This window comes from Rattus rattus, chromosome 14 (assembly GCF_011064425.1).
Source record: "Rattus rattus isolate New Zealand chromosome 14, Rrattus_CSIRO_v1, whole genome shotgun sequence".
Classification (NCBI taxonomy): Eukaryota; Metazoa; Chordata; class Mammalia; order Rodentia; family Muridae; genus Rattus; species Rattus rattus.
This window is the reverse complement of record NC_046167.1, coordinates 9797657-9805844: the sequence shown is the minus strand read 5'-3', so window position 1 is coordinate 9805844 and position 8188 is coordinate 9797657. Positions and strand designations below refer to the sequence as shown.

General features: G+C 42.1%; 1 long non-coding RNA gene across 1 annotated transcript; it reads left to right on the top strand.

Moving 5' to 3' along the window:
* Positions 1-298: 298 nt before the first annotated feature.
* Positions 299-7805, top strand: LOC116883400. Its single transcript, XR_004385758.1, has 2 exons — positions 299-784; positions 3456-7805. It is a non-coding gene; the product is annotated as an uncharacterized LOC116883400 (long non-coding RNA).
* The last annotated feature ends 383 nt before the right edge of the window (positions 7806-8188 follow it).

Sequence of the window (8188 nt, the reverse complement as noted above, 5' to 3'; positions counted from 1 at the left end):
AGCTGTCTGTGTACCTAAATACCTCTCCTCTCACTTTGGAGACCTGTCCAGCAGCCAACCCCACATGGGACCTATTAGAAAGGCTAAGGCTGGATTCTGTCAGTTCATTTAGCAGGTTCCACAACACCCAGCTCAATGCCCAGGCTCCTGAAATTCCTTTAACGGCTGGGGCTGGAATTGATTTTTCACATAAGAAGCCCCTGAACACTTCTCCCCACCCCCCACCCCTACCCCTACCCCAACTCCAGTGAGGAAGTATAGGCCTGCTACAGAGGCCAGCTTCTCCTAGGTATTTTCTGAGACTCCTTGACCTGTTCCTTGCTGCTCTTGATGGATTCCTTGTGGGACAGGCGTTATCTGTATCAGACCTTAGTGACAGAAATCTTTCTAAAGCAATTTCTGTTGATCATCGCAGTCAGGCTTCATGTTTCTGGGCTTCAGCTCATGTGGATTTGCCTTTTAATACCTATTTGTTGGTCATATTGCATAGCTGGTGTTAACCAGGCAGTTAATTAGATCAATTTTCTTCTAAAGGATGCAGTTTTCTGGAGTCTTCAATGGGTGGCAGCCATGCCTGTTCGTAGGCAGCTAAGTGAGACTGTTGTTGCTTTTGTCTTGTAGGAATGAACTGGAGCGCCAGTTCCTTGAATTGCTACAGTTTAACATCAATGTTCCTTCCAGTGTGTATGCCAAGTATTATTTTGATCTGCGTTCTCTGGCAGAAGCAAACAGCCTGAGCTTTCCTCTGGAGCCCCTGAGCAGGGAGCGTGCCCACAAGCTGGAGGTAAGGAGGATTCGCACACGGCTGCAGAGCACTGCCCCATGAGCATCTCTGTGCCCACACTTGCAGTATTCTCCAGGTGTGTTGTGAAGTAGGACAGGACCTTAGGGGGACTGCAGGCCAGTTTGTTAACTGACTATATATGTGTTCTTCATTTTTTAACAACCATAGGCAGCTTTTCTTTATTGTACACCAATTCTGTTTCTAAATGGTTCTTTTTAACACTCTTATGCTTATGGTTTTACTTTTTTGTTTTTATAAGTCCACAAAAATAAGTGTTTTCCATCATGCATAAACAAAAGAAAAAAATGGAAAGAAGCTTCCGAGTGGCCTCAGCAATTGAAAATCCAGAAAAGCTATTATTATGTTATATTTTTATCCTAAAGGATTCTTTTGTAGTTGGAGCTAAGGCCTGCCACAGTGGACATGATTTGGGTTGAAGGCTGTTGTTACTAACTCATGACTGTTTATCACAGCAAATGTGTGTTTCCATCGACTCTTCCCATCTGGTTTAATAGGTAGTGTAAAAGGCAAAGTGGTCTAGTGACCCCTGCTCCACTGTATGCTGACCCTGTTCTCTGTCCCTGTTCTCTGTTCCTCTGAACTTCAGCCCCTAGGCAACGTAGTCTCAGCCATAGAGCCTGTTCTAGTTTTGTTTCTGTGCTTTGATAAAACATTGCTAATACCAGCTTGAGGAAGAAAATTATTTTTCTACATTATAGTCATCATTGAAAGGGAAGGCAGGGCAGGACCCCAGGAGCTGGAACTGAAACAGGCTAAAGAGGAGTGCTTAGTGGTTTGCTCTCATGGCTTGCCCAGTGTGCTTTGTTACAACCCAGGACCACCTGCCTAGAGGTAGTACTCCCCACAGGCTAGTCCGAGAGAGACATCTTCTCAGTTGAGGTTTTTTCTTCCCCAATGACTCTAGCTTTTGTGAAGTTGACAAACAAAACAAAACAAAAAACCAAAAAAAAAAAAAAAAAAAAAAAAAACAAAAAAAGGAACCAGTACAAAGCTTTAGACCACGGTGGAAAATGAGATTCCTTTTCCAAATTGCCAAAGCCATATGTACCTACTCCACTGTTTGTCTCTCTCTTGTATAAAATCAAACCAGAGGTAGAAAGAGGTCTGGGTTTCTGTTTGGTTGGCTTAGGTTTGTAAAGAGGTATCTTTAGTGTGAATTTCCTTTGCATTCATTCTGTTGAAAACTGTTGTAGTTTTCTTACTGTTGCTGTTATAAAATACCCTGAGAGCAACGTGAAGGAGAAATGTGTTAGGGTTAAGGTTTCAAGTTACAGTTCATTATTCCAAAGAAAGTCAAAGCAGCTAGAGATGGAACATCCAAGAACAGAGTAAGAAAGGCTTATATGCCTAGTGCTCAGCCAGCTTACTCTAAACCAGGGAACGGTGTACATCAGTTAAGGTATTCAGGACAGAGCCCTATAGATAGGCCCACAGGCCACTCTGCTCTAGAGAATTCCTCATTGAGATTCTCTCAAGTGAAATAACATCATCCCTGTTCCCGTTCATTGTATTCAAAGTTGACCATTTGGGCACACAGATTCTAGGTTTGGGGTTTGTTTTGTTTTTTGTCTTTTGTTTCTTTTTTCTTCAAAGTGACAATTAAGAGAGCAATTAGGAGTCTTTTTTTTTTTAAAAAAATTTGGAGACAGGGTCTCTTTACCTAGTCCTGACTGGACTCACTGTGTAGACCAGGGTGGCCTCAAACTCACAGAAATCTTCCTGTACCCACTTCCTGAGTGCTTAAGATGGAAACTCAGTAAAGCAAGGAGACCGGCTGGATGCTAAGGGCTGGGAGTAAAGAAGAGCTCCAGGGAGGTGCCGCTGTCCCCTCCTGTGCAGATCTGCACCACATGCAAAGTACCTTACGTATTTATCTTTTAAAAAATTACTCTAAGCTGGGCTCAACGTGTTTTGACTCTGTCTACATGACAGAGAAAGCAGCTGTTGTTACCACACATAATCTGGTTAAGAGGGAACATTACTATCTGTTGCTATTACAAATTCAGACACACACTATTTACGAGAAATAGCAATTGGTAATCTCAAAGTTTAAATAAAAGACCCAAGAACTCTATACATGGTGATTGGAGTGAGACAGCTCAGCCTGGTAATCTGTCTGCTCTCCACATATGCATGCCTGTCTGGTTTTCTCTTCTCCAGTCCATCTTCTCTGCTGATAGTGGAATTATTTTCCTAAAATGCAGCCTTTGAATTTTAGCCTGCTCTCTTAAGATTAGTGGCAGGTTTACACTAGCTACAGACTACAAAGTGTTTCCATCCTGGCCTATGTGGGCTCTCCATTCCTCAACACCCTGTCTTGTCTCATTAACACCCACCGTGTTGGTCCACCCTGGCTCCTGGGTCAAACTCTGGACGCCTTATTTGTAGCCATCCCGACTATGGTTGTCTCTCACCAATATAGCGCTCATTATGGTTGTCCTCACAATAGCCCTGGGTTCTCCTTCTCTTTTGCTTTCAAGATCATGATGACACACACATACCACTACCACCACCCCATTTCTAAACAGGGTTGGAGTGGTGCTAGGCAGCAGGACCAGCTGAGCCAGCAGCTGTGACAGCCGTGCAGAGCCCCTGACTGAGGTGGGACCTTTATATGTACCCTGACCTGCACTGTCTTTCTCCTTCTCAGGCCATCTCTCGTCTCTGTGAGGACAAGTACAAGGACCTCAGAAAACCCATGAGGAAGCGTTCAGCAAGTGCTGACAACCTGATTCTGCCGCGGTGGTCCCCAGCCATCATCTCCTAACTGGGGCACTCTCCTGAGGCCATGCTGTCCCTCAGCTTCTCCTTTTGTTTAAGAAAAGATGAACTTGGATGGTTTGGTTTGGTTTTCTTTTTTCCTTCTGTTTTTAACACAGCCCCATCAAGGCCGCCTTCATGCCCACCTCCACGTTGCGTGGGTGTTCGCAAAGAGGCTTTAAGGGACGTAAAATCAGTATTCAGGAAACTCGGTGTCAAGCCTTCGCAGCAGTCACCAACAGCGCTTCTTTCATGGAGGAAACAGACTCTAATCCTGGAGAAGGAAATGAAGGAAAAGGAAGTTGTGTTGAGGCAAAGATTAGTTGGGAGCTTTGCTGTTTCTGGGTTTCTGTCTGGTCATAGACACCAGATGGAGGCAGATGGTAGGTAGCAGAGTTGAAGGCACCTCCAGATCCGGATGCCATGCTATGCCCTTGGAATCCGTGTGCTCTGTAAGACTCCTGCATTCCTTCTTGCTGCTCTCTTGGGATTGGGGGTGGGGATGTTTGTTCATTTTTATTCTGGTTTGGTTTTGATTCCTCAGAGCAGAGAGTATAGTTTGTAACCATCATGGCACAGACATCCAAATAAATAGTACTGATTGTTTATCTCTGCTCCATTTTCTCTAGCCGTCTTCTGAGCTTTCTTCCTCACAAATGAGATGTGCTTGTTGTGTTTCTACGTACCTGTTTTATACGACTCTCTTTCAATAATAGCAGGATTAACTTGACTGTAGTGCTGAACCAAGACCTCTCCTGCCTAGTTCCAAGGACTGTCTATCTAGATTAACATGGGTGCTTGTGCCTTCCAGTTTTCTCTCAATTGGTTGTTCTCGGTTTGGGTTTTGTCCCCACCTCTCCCTCCCAGGTTCTCCTTTTCTGCTAACATGAAGGTGTAATTGCAAAACTCAGTCAGACTTTGTGGCTGAAGGCCAAGGTCCTCAGCGCAGGCCTCTTGGACAGAGAAGCATCCGGGAGCCAGGTTTTCATGACCTCCTGAGGAGCCGCGTCCATGTGCTCCCTGCCTGGTCATTGTTCTACTTCCATGTCCATTGTTGTAAGCAATATTCTCCTTGACTTTTATATGCTTCCTTTAAATCAAATTTAGTCTATTTGTATACAGTTTTTTTAAAAAATCTAAAATTTAGAAAATGGGGAGTGGGTGGGTGGGTATTCCAGTGGGAAGTTCACTAAAAGGAAAACTGTTACTATTTCCTGCGATATTTTTCACAAAATGATTGAATAAAAAAAAATTCAACTTGCATTCTCATTGTGGGTGCTTGGAGAAGCTACACAAACTGTGAAGGTTCATTCTTCTTAACTGTAACCAGCGTTTGTGTTTTCTGACTGTTTCTAACTTGGTTGGGGGATAGGTTAAACTCTTCTGGTGAGTACAGTAGAAGAGTTACAGGTGCCTATCAGAGAGGATCTGACGTGAAGTCTGAGTCTCACACAAGTGCTTTGCTTCTACCCATCTTCTTAGGTTGCAGTGACTGAGGTTGGTGAGGTGTTTATTGTTTGAGACAAATTCCAGCATTTGCTTTGTTATATCCTCCTGTGTGAGCTTGGGGAAGTTTAGAACCGTATGTTAGTGTTGAATACCCTAAAATCATACGCCTGACCCCTCTCAATGGAGCACAGTTTGAAAATGGAAGGAACAAATGTCAAAATTCCAAGAGTATAGAGCCACAAACGTTAGTCAGGATTCGATGCAGTGTGTCTTGTGCAGTTCTGTATGCAGGATAAGCAAGTTCTGGCCCAAACTTCCACAGCAGGAAGTAAAAATTAACTTCCCTCCTGTTGCGTCTCTGATGATTTGCTCTGAGTGGGAAACAGGATCAGCTTCTCTCTTTAGGAACCTTAAACAGAGGTCTAAAAATGTAGAAAGTGTCATTTTGTATTCCCTCATCTCTATAACTCTAAAAGGGACCTATTTTCTTAGCCAAATATGAATACCTCTTAGATTAATTCCTTCCTCTCATGTAAAGTACCTTATTTTACCAGCCCATTTCAGGAAAGAACTGCTGACTTGGTAGCAGAAATCTTATTTTTATTCCTTTTATTTGAATGGGAGATTTGGAAATTGACTTATGTAAATAGTTAAATGCACCTGATACTATTTTGTGGAGTTTATTAAACTACTTTAAAAGATTGTACAGTGTATTTGTTGTATGTGTGTACACACAGTCTGGTATCTGACATCAGCAATGACTCTTTAGAGCCTGGCTTGGTTTTGTTCAGACTGTTAACTATTGTTTTCAAGCCTGTGCACTGGACTCTACCTCTGAATAGGAAAGTTTTCCCTTTGCATCAATGAGTGTTAAGCTGTATTAATTGGTTGTATTTCTTGCACTAAGGATTTCAGTTGTACTGTTTAGTCTGAATTACTAGGCATGTAAGTATAGGCTCATTTAATTTTTCTATACAATAATGAAGACTTATTTTTGTTTTCTGGGTTGTTCTCAGTTTGCCAAAAGAAAAAGGAGATGAAACAAATCTAACAGCAGTGTTGATAAATCATAGTGACTGTAACTTGTTTGTAAAGTAGTTCGGTGTCCAACAGGTAACTCTGGATGCTGTTCGGGAAATGCTATCTCAGTGCGGCCTTTACTAAGAGCTCATTGTCATTGATGAAGGATGAAGAAAGCCACAGTTTCTTGACTAGAGACTTGATTTAATCAGCAAATATAATTTGCTGGAGAATAAACACACATTCCTGTAAATTCTGTTTTACTTTTTCACTGGAAAAAGAAAGGAGTTAAGATTAAATGAAGTTAAGTTAAAATACAGTGAGATCCTGAAGGATATAGAGGTGCTCTCATGCCTTAATGCTCAGGGGAGACCAGCTGTTGGAGATAGCTCTTCTCTTCTGTGTCTCTCTCCATGGTCTTTACCTGGGATAGCTCCAACTTGGTTTTCCCCTTGCTTCAGGGGATTTTGCTGCTTAGCTGAGCTTCAAGGCAGAACTTGGTGAGTTATGATTTTGCATATTACTGCTGCTTTAGGGACTGCAATCTAGGGGCCATGTTTTAAGCTTAAGCTTAAATATATATATATTCTTAGTTCACTATAGGTATTTAATAAGTTAAATAAATATATATGTACATAGAACAAATACTGTCTGCCTTCCTGCTATATTTTTTTAGTTATGTTGATATAAAATTGGACAGTTTTTTCAGAGTGGTAACACTGGATCATTATTTTGAGGCTGGCCTAGGCCTAGTCTATGTAGTAATACTCTGCCTCAAAAAAGGTAAAATTGAGCAGGTTTTATGGGTGATGAGTAAATTAATTCTAAGAGCAGTGAGAGAAAGTGTGTGTGTCTTTTTTCAGTGATAAAGAAACTGAGACCCACCTGGGGCTTAAGCCAGATGGGGAGTTAAGTTAGAAGCCAGTGGGAATCAGATAGAGCACACGCTTTCCTTAAATACTGTTTCTGTCTTATAAACCACTATGTCCTGGCCTTCACTGGAGGGAATATCTCAAGACTAAGCCTTGGCCGTTCTTGGAGACATGAATGGTCTTCTAAAAAGCAAGCCACAGATGGTGCGTATCCTTGTCAACGGAAGGAAACAGGAAGCATAGCCTGCAGCAGAACTGGGGAAATTACTTAGCTTAGGGCTAGAACTCCTCAGCTCCATGAACAGAAAAAAAATTCTAGCCCATAATAGGACTAACAATTAAGCCTTACTGAATGCAGAGCACAGAGCATCTCTAGAACGCCCTCCCAGAAGCAAACTGCCTGAGCTCCATTAGAGATGAGGAAGTTAATGAGGCATGTGCTCACACTGCTGATGACTACCAAGCCATACCCCGTGCTGCTTGTTAGAGCTTCTTACTGAGTTTGTACACGTCAAGGCCACAGATCCTCTGGTGCCACTTTTACTAGAGACTTCGTCAGTAAGCAATACAAAAATTAACTACTTTTACTGATGGTGTGTCATTAGAAGCTGCTTTGTGTGTACTCTGCTGCAGGGTGAGCTATGCCCATGCCAGGATTTGTTCCAAAAACCATGTAGAGTTCTCCAAGAACCTGTTTATACAAAGAAGTGCCCTCCAACTTGTCTGACTGGATGGCATTCGGGGTTTATAGGTCCTAGTAAACCATCTTGTATCCTTTTGTGATTTGTTTGGGCACAAGGGACTTTATTCCTTTTGAGAACTTTTGTTTATAAATAGATTCAAATGTGCAATCAAAAACTGTCATCTCAAAATAAATACAGTTTTGACAAAAATGTTAACTATGACTTCATCTTATATGTAATACTTTCTTGATGTTGGTGTTGATCCGTGTTGTAATAGAACCTGGAATTCTGCTCCAAGTCTAAACCATGACACCACCTTCGCCTTCATCCTCTCAGTGAAGGTTGATGTCAGAGACTCTTGCTAGTCTATGAACACATGTACTAGTTGGTTCTTGTGGGATGCTAACAAACATTTTTTAAAAGCATAAGCCCACCTGAGTTCCCTGGGGTGTTCGTCAGCTTTTGTAAGGTCCACTCCAAGAGAGGGCTCTTTGATTGGTTGATGTAGTTCTCATATAAAGGTCATGGTTGTTCCAAGATCAGCTATATTCTATCCTCTTCCTTGTAGTCATTATTGACCTTGTCCTCAAGTAGAATTC